The sequence below is a fragment of the Lampetra planeri genome, unplaced genomic scaffold (assembly GCF_965212315.1).
Source record: "Lampetra planeri unplaced genomic scaffold, kcLamPlan1.2.h2 scaffold_409, whole genome shotgun sequence".
Lineage (NCBI taxonomy): Eukaryota > Metazoa > Chordata > Hyperoartia > Petromyzontiformes > Petromyzontidae > Lampetra > Lampetra planeri.
The window spans coordinates 44,334-59,236 of record NW_027615232.1 but is presented as its reverse complement, the minus strand read 5'-3'; the positions used below and the strand labels follow the sequence as shown (position 1 = coordinate 59,236).

The 14,903-nt window shown below is 45.3% G+C and overlaps 1 non-coding gene across 1 annotated transcript; it reads left to right on the top strand.

Annotated features, from left to right (window-relative positions):
- The first annotated feature begins 12,514 nt into the window (after nt 1-12,514).
- On the top strand, nt 12,515-12,588 carry TRNAT-UGU (transfer RNA threonine (anticodon UGU)). Its single transcript has one exon. It is a non-coding gene; the product is annotated as a tRNA-Thr (tRNA).
- Nucleotides 12,589-14,903: the final 2,315 nt, after the last annotated feature.

Genomic DNA, 14,903 nt, shown 5'->3' with positions numbered 1-14,903 from the left:
CATAAAAACACGCGCAAAGTGGTGCAGAAAATATCAACTGCGGCATCGACAAGAGCAGAGTTACAATGACCGCCTCTCCCGTACTCGGTCGCGTCGTTGAATGGGCGATCGGGCTGCTGAAGGGACGCTGGCGCTGCCTGGACAAGGAGAGGGGTTGTGCTGCTCTACAAACCTGAGAAGGTGTGTCACATTGTAACCCCCCCCCCCCCCCCACACACACACACACACACACACACACTGGACGAACCAGCGGCTGGCCCTGACCATGGTCACCCCCCCGGGAGGGCATTAACAGAGATCATATTAAAAGGTAAAGACACACAATTCACTTTTTCACTGATGCATTTATTTGTGTTTATTGTTAGGACATCAGTCAGGGGGTCCCAGACGTTGGTTGATGCCCTCTCACAGTTTCCTCCTGTCCCTGCAGGACAGCTGGACATTGTGGCCCACAGGGATCCGCGCCGACGCTGGAGGAGGCCCCGGGGCCGGAAGACCCCACGGAACTGGGAGCCGTAACGCTATTATCATTATTATATATATAAGAAACGCGCAGGATTGTAAGTATGGCTCTGCCGTTGGCACACCCACCAAAAATAGTGTTGGCTGTTGGCAGAATTAAAGAGTTAGTGATAAACAAACTTAAGTACACTTCTATTCAATAACCTGCAGTTAGTAGAATACTGCAGTATCTCACTGTACTTAATGTAATAACATTACACCATGAATTAATTATTAACTGTCAACGGGAGCTTTTTTAACATTGACATCTGACATTTGAAAGATAGTTTGAGGTGGATTCAAACCCGATTTGTAAGTGCTAAGAGAGGCTAAAAAGACCCAGAAAGCCTGTTACAGCTATCCACTGCTGGCCTCTGTACGAGAGGCAGATATACTTACCACTATACAAACAGGAACTGTTGTCCAGTGTTGCGAAATGTTTGAGTAGGGTCAAGGAAATGAAGACACAAGCATCTCAAATAAAGTTCCACATGCCCATAGAATGGCTATAAAACAAAAGATCTACAGCAGGGGTGTCAAACTGCAGTCCTGCACTCCTTTTTTTTTTACCAGAGTTCGGTACCCTCGCTCCTACAAAATTCTCCAAGTTTGTGCCGCACGTTCGTTCAGCTAAGTTTTACACTTTTATTTTGGAGACGACAACTAACAAACCGAACCAGCAGCGATTCTCACATACAATAGGTTAGTCATTAGTACAGTTATTAAGGGGATTAATAATTTATCAATAACTTTCTCCTATCACCATCACCCAGAGTCTTTTTGTCTTCTTTTACGTTCTGTGTCTGTTCTTTGTTTGTCTTGTGTTTTGTCATTTTATTATTATATGTATGTTATTAGTAGTCAATAAACACATATCTTAAAACTCGTTGCCTGTTTTATTTGTGCGCAGAGTAATGATCCATCGAATCTAACAGATCCCCTACATGTCCAAATTATGGACACTTTAGTTTATACTGAGGTGGAATACACAGACACACAGGCACATTCCCACACAGGCATGCATACACAGGTGTGTGCAGACACACACACACACACACCTACACTTACAAACACACACTGATACATAGGCTACAATCACTCACACATAGATAGATAGCTAGTTAGTTAGGACATATCCACACTCAAGTTTGTCACTTGAAATGTTCATGTAATTGGCTCAAAAATAAACAGACTTAAAATGTTTAATCACTTAGATATGCTCAAAGCAGACATTGTCTTGTTACAGGAAACTCATTTACCAAAAGCAGGTAATTCACTCCACTCACCGCAGAATGAATGGTAGAGGACATCAAAGAAAATTGCAAACTACCGACATTTGAACACAGCGATCATCTGTCTACTACTCAAGACAAAGATCCTACCGCTCCTATCCAGCTACCGACCAATTTCACTCGCGGATGCGGATGCGGATGCAGATCTTAAAATAATCTGCAAAATTGTAGCTCAGCGCTTAGAAAAAAATCACCCCATGGATAATACACCCTGACCAGACTGGGATTTATTCAGGGCAGACACTCGGTCAAACCAATATACGTAGGACTGATAAACCTCTGAGAAGCCACTATAATCTCACTGGATGCAGAAAAAGCTTTTGACAAAGTAAATTAGACATTATTTTTTTGCCACACCGTAACAAATTTGGCTTCGGGAAAAGATTTATAGACTGGATCAGAACACTATACTGCTCACCGAGTGCCTCAGTTAGGACAAATGACCAAACCTCCGCTGGCTTCAATCTTCAGAGGGGCACAAGGCAGGGTTGCCCCCTCTCTCCCTCCCTTTTTGCCTCATATTTATCGAACCACTTGCGGCAGCAATTCAGCAAAATATTAATATTAAAGGGATTAAAATTTCAAACTCGCAGCCCAAAGTCAGCCTTTATGCGGATTCTTCTTCTTCTTTCGGCTTGTCCCTCTTCAAGGGTTGCCACAGCGAATCATCAATTTCCATCTTTCCCTGTTTTCTGTATATTCTACTCTGACTCCAACTACCTCCATGTCTCGATGGACTTTACAGTACGTGCATTGCTACACCCTCTGTCCTTACCCTCAATCAGGGTGAGGAAAAATTGCCCAAAAAAATCCTTATAACAGGGGAGAAAAACAGGCAGAAACCTCAGGGAGGACCACAGAGAGAGGGATCCCCCTCCCTGGGATGGGCAGACCAGCGATAGGTGTTGCATGCACAGACAATGAACAAATGATTAACAATGAGAAGCATTTCACAGATCAGATTGTGAAGGTTAATAATAAAATTATAATAATAAAAGGTCCATGTAAGGCTGTTTAAGAGTCCAACAGTGTTATTAGTCCATATCTGTGTATGACTGGGGGGAGATGTACGCTGGAGAAACGTTGGTGATGAAGAAGATGAGGAAGTGGTTCAGTAGATCATGGCGCTGGGGGGTGGGTGGGGCGGGGTGAGTCGTCTTGCGTCAGTAAGTCACACAGTTTTCCAGTCTGGGTGGCGGGCAATGCAGGTTGGGTGGCACCAGAACTCAGACAGAGAGGGAGGAAGGGTTGGATACATGCTGCAGATGTTTATATATGCATAAATGCGTTCCAGGGGCCAGAGCTCCAGGGTGGGGCCCCGGGTGACGCCAATCCGGGGCGACGTGCGCGTCCTTCCTTTTAATTCTCTCAATGGGGTAAATTCTGAACCGCTCTTAGTCTGACCCGTCTCCTAGGACCTGTTTGCCTTGGGAGAGACCCTACCAGGGGCATGAAAACCCCTGAGAACATAGTTGGATGTAGAGGATTTCCAGCCCAATCAGCGTCAAATCTGATGACAAAGATCGGTCTGAGAGGTCACTTGAGGAAAATAGCCCCACAGTGGTCAGTCATCCTATAGGGAAAGGTTTACAGGACTGTGGTTAGACCAGCTATGATGTATGGTTTAGAGACACTAGTGATAGGCAGAAGACAGGAGGCAGAGCTGGAGGTGGCAGAGTTAAAGATGCTGAGAGTTCTCTTTAGGAGTGACCAGGAATGGACAGGATTAGGAATGAGGTCATCAGAGGGACAACACAGACAGGAAGGTTAGGAGAAAAAGATAGAGAGGCTAGACTGAGATGGTTTGGACATGTGCAGAGGAGGGGACAGTGGATACATTGGTAGGAGAATGTTAGAGATGGAGTTGGAGGTAGGAGACAGAGAGGAAGGTCAAAGAGGAGGTTTATAGATGCAGTGGAGGGAGGACATGGAGGTAGTTGGAGTCAGAGTAGAGGATACAGAGAACAGGGAAAGATGGAAATCAATGATTCGCTGTGGCAACCCCTGAAGAGGGACAAAGCCGAAAGGAGAAGAAGAAGATTATGTAACTTAAAGTTCCAACTACATGAGCTGTACAATAAAAAAGCGCAATATGCTTTATTCAGGCTTAAAACAAATTTTTATGAGGGAGGAGAGAAAGGTGGTAGGACTGTTGGCCAGACAGCTTAAATAGAAGGAGAATCATCCCAATGATAAAAAGAGGGTAGTGAAAATACTTACGTTCTTCCTGGGACATTAATAGAACATTTGAAACCTTTTATCAGGATTTGTATACCTCAACTTGCACACCGCACATCTGATGAGATGAATGCATTTTTATCGAACCTGCAATTACCGACTATTTCGAATTGCCAAAGAAAATAGGATGGAGGCCCCCATAATGGAGGAGGAGATCAGAGCCACTATCCAAGGAATGAAAATAGGGGAAATCAACAGGTCAGGACGGCCTTCCTGTTGAATATTACAAGAAGTATATTGATATTGGCCCCTGTATTACATAAGGTGTGTATATGGAGGTGTTTGAGTTGGGTTCACTCCCCGATACATTTAATGAGGCATTAATATCATTGATACCCAAAAAGAAGGACGGAGACGGGTTGGAGCCAATTACAGACCAGTGAGTCTGATGGGGGTGGACTGACAAAGACCTGGCATCAAGACTAGAATAAATATTGCCAGATATTATAGATGGCGACCAGGTGGGCTTTGTCAAGAATAAGTCATCAGCAGACAACATGCGAAGACTTATGCACCTAACATGGGCTGAATAGCAATAACACCAACCTCAGTGGTGGCTCTGTCACTAGATGCGGAAAAGGCATTTGATAGGGTAGAGTGGGGATTTCTGACATCTGTCATGTCAAAATTCGGTTTTGAAAGGGACTTCTGTCGATGGGATAAAAATACTATATTCCAAAACCGAGAGCAGCAGTTTTTACAAATGGCATTCTATCAGACTTTTTTTAGTCTCTCACGAGGAAAACCGCCAGGGATGTGCGGGTCTCTCCATTAGTCTTCACAAGAGGACTCTGAAGACTATTTGGCAGAGAGACTTGGATTGTGAACTGAGTGAGGTGGAGTGGAAGGGTATAACTGGAAACTCAGGAAAATACATCAGGGAGGCTAGAGGGAAGTTTACCTCAATATAAGATAATACACAGGTTCTACTTCACACCCTCTAGACTCCATAGGATGGTTTTATTACCTGATAATCTCTGTTGGAAATGTGGTACACAGGCAGGGACTTTCCTACATGTTCTATGGGAATGTAGTCTGATACAGCCATTTTGGGTAAAAGTATATAGAACATCTAGGGAAGGCTCTGGAGCTTGAGATCCCAGTCACTCCAAGATTATGCTTACTGGGCGACCAATCACAAGTAATGGGAGTGTCAAAACGAAATATTTGGCAGTCATAAAGGTCGGGGACAGTTACGGCAGCCCGGATTATCCTCAGGTTATGGAAGAGTACAATCCCCACTGGACTATAAAAAAGTGGATTGAAAAAATGGCAGAAATTGCATCATATGAAACAAATGTTAGCGAGAGTCAGTGACAGCGAGGATAAGAGAGGGAACGTTATTTTACCACAAGCTCATGGGAACAACTGGGTAAGAATTGAGACGATTGTATAGCTGTGACTGAATAATATAATAATGTGTGTGAATTACTCTGTATTGGCATATATATGTAGGTACCATATACCAGGGAACCACTGGAAGAAGCTCCCCAGTGCCGTACAAAACGCCTTCCAGACACGGGAAATAAACTGCGGGGCCCATGTCCGACACAATATCTACAGGAATTCCATGAATCCGGTAAAACCTGGTGAACCAACAGGTCCGGCCGTTTCTGTTGACGAGGGTAACCCAGACAACGCCACAAAATGGGACCGATTTAGAAAATGCGGTCCACAATGGTGAGCACCATGTCTTTACCTCTCGACTTGGGGCAAGCCCAGTGATGAAGTCCACGGCAATGTGCAACCAGGGGCGATTAGGAACCGGAAGGGGTTGAAGAAGACCGGAAGGAGCCTGGTGAGAGGCCTTACCCCTGGCGCACACGGTGCAGGCGGCAACGTATTCCCTGACATCCCTTTTCCATGGACGGCCACCAGAAACGCTGACGGATGAAAAGACAGGGTGCGCGTGGAGCCCGGATGACAGGCCACTCGGGACGAATGGCCCCACTGCAGCACCCGGGGAATGAACCCCCGGCTGGAACGAAGAGGGCATGGGGGGGGTCCTCCGCCGGGACCCGGTTCCACCCGCCGGGCACTACGAACCACCTCCTCGATCTCCCAATTTGCTGCCGCCGCGATCCTGTCCGCTGGGAGGATGGAATCGAAATTGATGGAATTGATGAAATCGATGGAATTGACGGGAGTAGGGCGTCGGGGCTTGACATTTCTGGACCCGGGTCTGTAGGTCAGAGTAAAATTGAAACAACCAAAAAACAATGCCCACCTGGCTTGCCGGGAGTTCAGTCTCTTTGCCGCCTGAATATAGGCGAGATTTTTATGATCAGTCCACACGACGAATGGCTGCTCTGCCCCCTCCAGCCAGTGCCGCCACTCCTCCAAAGCCATCTTAACCGCGAGGAGCTCGCGGTTCCCGACATCATAGTTCCGCTCCGCGGGAGATAGCTTGCGAGAGAAAAAAGCACAGGGGTGTAGACTCATGCCCGGGGCTGGCCGCTGGGAGAGAACTGCTCCTACCCCTGTGTCCGAGGCGTCGACCTCCACTCCAAACTGTAAGGAGGGATCAGGTTGCACAAGAACAGGAGCTGTGGAGAACAGACGCTTAAGGGTAGCAAATGCTGTCTCGGCCTCCACCGGCCAGGAGAATGGCACCTTCGAGGAGATCAGTTGCGTGAGGGGGGCCACCACCTTGCTAAAGTCCCGAATGAATCGCCGGTAGAAATTTGCGAACCCCAAGAACCTCTGTAGCTGCTTTCTGCTCAAAGGGGTGGGCCACTCTGCCACTGCTTTAATTTTGACCGGATCGGGCTTCAGCTGCCCCTCCGCGATGATGTGGCCTAAGAACTGGAGTGAGGCCTGGTGGAACTCGTATTTTGTCAGCTTTGACGTACAACCGGTTCTCAAGCAGCCTCTGGAGGACCAGACGAACGTGTGTGATGTGTTCATCTAGGTCCTGGGAGAAGATAAGAATATCGTCAAGGTAGACAAACACAAACCGGTTGAGAAAATCTCGGAGTACGTCATTCACCAGGGCCTGAAACATTGCGGGGGCATTGGTGAGCCCGAACGGCATAACCAAATACTCAAAATGCCTGAGCGGAGTGTTGAAGGCCGTTTTCCCACTCATCCCCATCGCGAATACGCATCAAATGGTAGGCATTACGGAGATCAAGTTTGGAAAAAACGGTGGTGCCCTGGAGTGGTTCAAACGCCGAGGAGAGTAACGGCAAAGGATACTTGTTCCTCACGGTAATGAGGTTTAGCCCTCGGAAATCTATGCAAGGGCGAAGGGTCTTATCCTTCTTCTCGACAAAAAAAAAACCCCAGCCCCCAATGGGGAGGAAGAAGGGCGGATTAGCCCCGCGGACAGGGACTCCGAGATATAGTTTTCCATGGCCTCCCGCTCGTGTTGTGCCCTTAAACAGGGTATGATAGTGAGAGAAGAGTTAAGAACTCAGACACGCTGTTCTCGTCTTCACTCATTTTATGTAGAATGAATTAATAACACAGTACAACAAAAAAAACATACATTTCACCTGAGTCCAAACACACTCAGTCTGAAGACCACAGTTTCCACAACTGGTATCATCATCTCAGTCCTGTAAGCTACATCTTCAACTAACACACGTGAACATGACTCAACAAGTCACTCACACACATGCGCACGCAACAGTAGCGATTAGCTCAATTTCGCATCATGACGAAGTTAGCTTGTCTCATAAACAACACAAAAGCACTTCGTTTCAACCAGAAGAAACACAACAACGGGACAGAAGTCCTCAACATGTCAAATAATGTTTTGAGTGCAGTAAATACCTTAAACAGGGTATGATAGTGAGAGAAGAGTTAGGAACTCAGACACGCTGCTCTCGTCTTCACTCATTTTATGTAGAATGAATGAGGAAGAGGCGCGAGATTCCCCCTACCGGAGCCCCGAGGCATTACCAATCAGTCACCGCACAATCAACCTCAACAAGACCTACAAAACGAACAATAATAACAGTAACCCTATATTTTATGACTTTGAAACAATAATACAAATATAGTAAATGGTTTGTACAAACTTATCTACCACTTACACTTGGGCTTAGACAAGCTGTACAGTCTGCTAGACGGAAGGGGGGCGCCCGGCAGGAGGTCAATAGCAAAGTCATAGGGTCTATGGGGTGGCAAGGAGAGAGCCCTGTCCTTACTGAAAACCTACGCCCGGTCGTGATAAGCTGGGGGTTAGGAGGAGAGGTCCGGAGGGAGAACCCCAGCGGGAACAGCAGCACGAGTCGGGGTAGGTACGGCGGATCGAAGGCAAGCCGCTGAGCAGGAGGAGTTGCACCCGAGAACCTTCCCTGCCACCCAGTCTATGTGTGGGTTATGTGCTCTGAGCCAGGGATACCCGAGGACCACCTGAGCTGACGGAGAAGACAGAATCTTAAATTGTATAGTTTCATGGTGATTACCGGACACAATGAGCTGCACGGGGGTGGACTCGTGGGACACGGACGACAGGAGCTAACCATCTAGTGCGTTTATGTTGATAGAATGATCGAGAGGGATGAGGGAAATACCTGCCTCCACTGCGAACCCCGCGTCCATGAAGTTATCCTCCGCTCCGGAGTCCACAAGAGCGCAGAGAGACCTGGATCCGCCGGAGTCAAGAATGGACGCCTGTAATTCCAGGCGTGCACGTGTGGGTGACGGGGAAAATTGTTGGGCCGACAGTTTACCCACCTCCACTGCCGGGCGTTCTCTTTTGGGCCGAATAGGGCACTGAACGAGGTGGTGACTGGAATCACCGCAATACAGGCAGGAGCCCGAACGAAGCCGGTGCTCTCTCTGCACCTTGGTGAGGCGGACCCGACCGAGTTGCATCGGCTCCTCCCCAGCCACGGGAGGAGGAGCTTTACGGTGTAATCCGCGACAGACTGAGACCCTTGCTGGAGGTCGAGCACGCGAACGGAAGCGTTACCCCGATGATCGGGGTGATCGAAAACAGCGGAGAATAACTTCATAAACGCTTCGCAGGAAAGGGAGTCAAAGTCGGGTCGACTACTCAAAGCCTCAGCCCAGGTCAGCGCCTTGCCCCGAAGTAATCCGATCACGAAATAAATTCTGGAGCGATCGGAGGAAAAACACAACGGCTTCTGGTTAAAGATTAGGCGGCATTGGAAAAGGAAGCCGCGACAACGGTTGAACTCCCCGGAGTATGGTTCGGGGCTGGTGGTAAGCGTATCCCTGGCAGAGTTAGGCTCTGCCGGGACTGAGATGGGCACTATAGCCGAAGCTGGCGTCGCAGAGGCGCCCGGTGCCGTGGTTAGGATCAATAACTGGGAGGCCAGCTGGCTTACCTGTGCGGAGAGGTGCTGAGTCGTCGACGCGAGGGATGACAGCGCCTGGTCGTGATGGGAGAGCCAGGCTGACTGTTTGTGCAAAGCCGCCCAGAGAGCGGCATCTCGCTCCTGCGGTGGAATTCCCGCTGGGTCCATATTGGCCAGATTGTAATGTTATGCAGGCTGACGCCCGAGGCTTGGGGGCAGACCCAGAGATGCGGAAATTCACTCCAAGGAACAGTCAGCTGGGTCAACGGACGGTTTATGCACAAGCAGAAATACAAAAGACACGGTAGAACACAGGCAGAACAAATGATCGAGAACAAAAAATCGCGCACTGCGGCGGGGTCCAAACGCAAACAGAAAATCGTGCACTAGGGTGGAGAATAAACACGTGAGAGAGAGAGAGAGAAACTAACTGAGAATCACACGGACACGCGGAAACCGGGAAAAACGGGTACAGGACAAGAACTCGAGTTTACAGGGTAGACGGCGGGAGAGTAAGGCACAAGCACAAACAATCTGGCAGTGGAGTGCAGCCAAAGCACGGCTAAAGAGCAGGAGCAATCAGTGCGCCGATGAGAATCAGGTGTGCTGATTGCTCCCAATCAGCCTGGCCGCCCCTCCACTGCCAGCCAGAGAGAGGAGAAACACATGGCATCAAAACAAAACAAAACCAACACAAAACAAAACACACAACCATGACAGTAACCCCACCCAACAGAACTGTCTCTCAGTGTGACATAATAAAAAACTACATGGAAAAAAAAAAAAAGTCATCCTATCCACCCAGCTACAGAGGTTGGAAATCCTTAACACAGGTAGTCGTCCTTATTTGCTGCAGTGGCTTGATCCTCACATGTGTCCGATCATATACTCCCAGAAATCCACTTGAAGGCATTGGCGCCAGCAAGGTGGGCAAATTAAATGCATATTCATCACACGACCATCTTCAATTTTTCATCTTTTCTTTCTATTTCTAATTCTAACAGCAGCATAGAATTATGAAAGAAAGTAATTATTTCTCTAGGGCCACATAAGAGGAGTGGAGCCAGATTTGAAGGCTCAGGAAACACAGCTTTAAACCACTGGAAATATTGAGGCGCATGTTTCTAATGGAGAGATACTGAACAGCAATTTGTTTCTTTGTTAAGGTCAATGCTGAAACCCGGGATTGAACCAAATACCTTTAGATCTTCAGTCTAACGCTCTCCCAACTGAGCTATTTCAGCAAATACAGCATGTTGCCTTTGCCAAGTCCACTTATGTCGGCAGAGTATGTTGTCTGTTACTTTTCCAGACAAAATGGGCCAAAATATGTGAAGAAATCTAACATATAACAAAGAACAAGAAAGAGGCATGACTTAAGACTGGATATGACCTGAGGTGTTACCATCGGAGTTACACCTGAGGTGAGGTGCAATCTTATTCACGTGTTATTTTCATTTCATGTTGTTGAATAATCTAGCTTTTAGATGTTGAGTTGATGTTAGCTAATGCTAGCATCACAAGTTACCGTTGACTCAAAATTTGTTAATATAATGACAATCTACAAAATTCAGTGTGATATATTTTCATCTGTTTGTATTGAGATACAACAGCAGCTTTGTGTGCGTGTGTGTTTGACATTAATTAACCAATTAACCATTAATTGTAAATAATTAACATACATGTTCATTGACAATGAATGAATTACCTACAGTTGAAATGGTAAATGATTTCACTTTAACTAAATATCCACTAAATATTATTGTCCAAATCCGGCTCCTCCCCTCCTTTCATGTGGCCCTCGAGAACTTAAAAATAATTACTTTTTTAAAAATTCTCTGCTGCTGTTCTAAGTTCCAACTGTTACCGTTGTTGTTGCATTTGTTCCTTTTCTGTTTTATGTTGAAGTAGCTGTGAAATAGAAAGAAAAGATGAAATATTGAAGATGGTCATGTGATCAATACGCATTTAATTTGTCCACCTTGCTGGTGCCAATGCCTTCAGGCGTGTTGCTGGGAGTATATGATAGGACACATGTGAGGATCAAGCCACTGCAGCAAATAAGGAGGACTACCTGAACAGGTAAGGTGGATACAAATCATCACTTCACACAGAGATATAGTGCCCAACCTGATGTAAACTATTATAACTTATTTTTATTTACTTTTCTTTGTTGACAGGAAACTTTTCCACTCCATTCAGCTGCAGGTGCTTTGTGATCGCAAAGGACGCTTCATTAATACATTCACAGGTATGGATGGAAATCAGTGTTGTACAAGAAATATGTAACTCGTTTTCATCCAAGTAATGTTGTGAACCACAGATAATATGTATTTGCAGTTAATGATTATAAATCATATTACTTTATCCACAAAGTAGAAACATAAATATGTTTCTAATTTCTACAAATATGAAATTACAAATTTAGGCTCAAACAAATGATATGATTTACAGGTAATTATCCTTTGTCATAATCACTACAGACAGTCTTATCTGATGCTGTGTACAGGCAGCAGCTCCACCCACCTCCTGGGTGATTCATCATTGGCCATGGGGGGTATCCATGCCTGGATGCAAATTCCCCAAATTCCCAAATTACCTTCACAATCTATATGCTGTTGTTAGACATGCCTCTGTTCTCATGTTGGTGCAGCCAACCTTTGTCCCCATTATCATTTCATCGTGCATTTTACTGCACAACCTGCATCCACCATAGGAAGGAGGAGGCGTACACTCTCCTTCTCCTCCTCTCTCTCCAGGGCCTTTCTTTCTCTTCTTTCCTCTCACTCAACAAACATCTTCTTTGTCTCATCGTCCCCCTCGGTCATCTTCCAAAGGACATTCACCCATTCTGGCCTTCTCTTTCTTCTGGAGAGAATTTCTTTTGAACATTCATTCATTCATCTTCTGCCACTTATTCCGGTAACAGGTCACGGGTGTGCTTGAGCCGATCCCAGCTGTCAATGGGTGAACGGAAGGACGAACAACCATTCACAAATCCATTCATACCTAAGGAGAATTTAGAGTAGACAATTAACCTTAGCATGCCCCTTCCCAGCCCCCAGACCTTAAGTGAAATTGAATAAAGCTGATTACAAATGTCTACCATATAAGACAGATTGAAAATACTTTAAACACAAATTATTGGATTAAGCATAAAAAAAAGTGTGATTTTTTTTAAAAATCATGTTACCACCAACTGTGTTTGTAGGTTCTGTGGCTTAGCTGGTCAAAGTGCCTGTTTTGTAAACAGGAAATCCTGGGTTCAAATCCCAGCAGTGCCTCATTGTTCACCCTTTATTATGGAAAATTCCATTTTGCTCCAGGATAAAGTGTCAATTTTGCCTCCTGACTTCACAAGGGAGGATCTAGTACAGGGGTCTGCAACCTTCTTTTAAAAAATTGTCACAAAACATAACAAAGGTTATAAACTTTGAAAATGTTTAATCTTTTGTTAATTTGACCTGTTACAACAACAGAATACAGCAAATAGAAGCAAATTAAACACTGAATTATGCAAACCTGCAGACAAGGATTAACCAGCACAGGAACAGCTTCTTCCCATCAGCAGTCACCATAGTAAACAGTTAACGACGCACAAGCACATTGTCAACAGCTGAATCATTCAGCTGCACTACTGACTGACAGTCGGAATACGTAGCTGCTTTTTTCCTGTTCATACATGTACAGCATGTGCATACATTGTATTCTTTGTATTGTTTGCCTGCTTAGTGTTTTTTTTTCCTTTTTTAATTCAACTGCTTGTATTTGTATTTTGTATCAAGAGAGAAAACAACTGTCAGAGAAAAAGCTCTTGTATGGTTCCTCATACTTAGCGATTAACGCTGATTCTGATTCCCACCAGGTCCATTAATTTCCACATTCACCTCTCGACGGTAAATTTAGGTTTGAATGACTGCCATTTTCTGTGAAACCACATGTAAAAGATGTGTTTTTTAGCAACAAAGATTGTTGCTAACTCTTTTGATGGTGGGCAGATACCAGATAGTCGTCTGTGTCTGTTGTAAACATAAAAAAGTTACAGCTTGCACACTTAGAAACTGAATGAGGAGTCAGATAGCAGCGGAGGCCACATCCTATGAACATCATCATTACCACAGAGAACAGGCAATGAGGACAACAGCCATACAACTGCATAATTCGTACTTTGTATTAAAACACACTGGATCAGGGAAATCTAGTCAGTCAGACCTCATGAACTGACACATTCTGTTGTTTGTCAGGGTATAGAATATATGACCCAGAACTGTGTTTACTATATTGTGACTGCTGGATTAAAATTGATTTCTGACTAAATACTTTCTCCTATCACTTCATTAAAGAACACGCAGTATCCACTCACACATAGCAACAAGTGTAATAGGACATTGGATCCAACAGTGGCTACGCAGAGGGCTCTCCGGAGCCTACTGTGTAGGGGCATCTGTCATCCTGCTCCTACCCAACTTGAATCAGTCTCTGTAAAGTTCTGGTGAGGCCTGGTAACGAGCCGCTGATTTGAATCAAGCATGTAGTAGCAGGGTGACATCTAACTCCTACTGGATAGCAGCCCTCGAGGACTAGAGTTTGACACCAGTGCATTGTCCATTGCACCATTAGCCCTGACTGGATGGGGAAACTGAGGCACTAATTAAACGCACTAATTAAAAGGTGGATTGACAAACTGCTGTACTGTCCTGCATTCATGTCCTCCATTTGTTTTGATCTGATTTTTTTCATCCTCTTTTGCATAAAATTGTGTGTATATCTTCCATGTCACCTCAAAACAGTATCACAGGAAGATTCATGGACAAAACAACAGTGAAAAATGACTGAGGATGTGATAAGTCAAATCAATCCAAGAAATACTCATAAATGTCACTTTATAAAATTGAATGAATAAAAAAACAGGAACCAGTGAATCCCCACCACTGAGGCCGATTTGATCTGCATCTCGATACACGATGTCAGTGATGCGAAATAGTATCGATACAACGAAGATTTGACAGAACGATTTGAGCCTCCTGTTGGCTCTGGCATAAAACAAAGGACAATAGCTGGAAACCTGGACGAGAGGGGCAGAGATTTGGCCAATCACTGCCGACCCACCAGCTGGAGAGTGTTGTGGTTGAGTGTCGAAACACTTAAAGAAGACTGGGCACCACCTGATGACCTCTCATCCAGGCCAAGGCTTTATCCTTCACATGCTGTTTACTAACTGCGGCTGAAACCATGCCTCGATGATGATGGTGCATTCAAGGCGCCTCAAAAACACGGGTGCAAAGCAGATAAACTATGTATTAACAGATGTAACCATGGGTTTTACCGATTGTGCCAGGAGCTGTATCTGATGCACATTGAAGCTACTGGTGCAGTCGCATTGCAAACATCTGTATCGGAGCACCGATTCAAATCGGTGAATCTCTCCATCCTTAATAACCTACTAACTAAATATCTAAATAAAACATTGTGTTGTTTTAGTTCATTGTTCACTGAGTTCTTTTTCAGTGCTATGAAATGTGATTTGAGACTAAAAATATTTACACATGTTAACATGACCAGCTCTCTGCCTTCGACAGGATTAGGTTGCTGGTTCAAC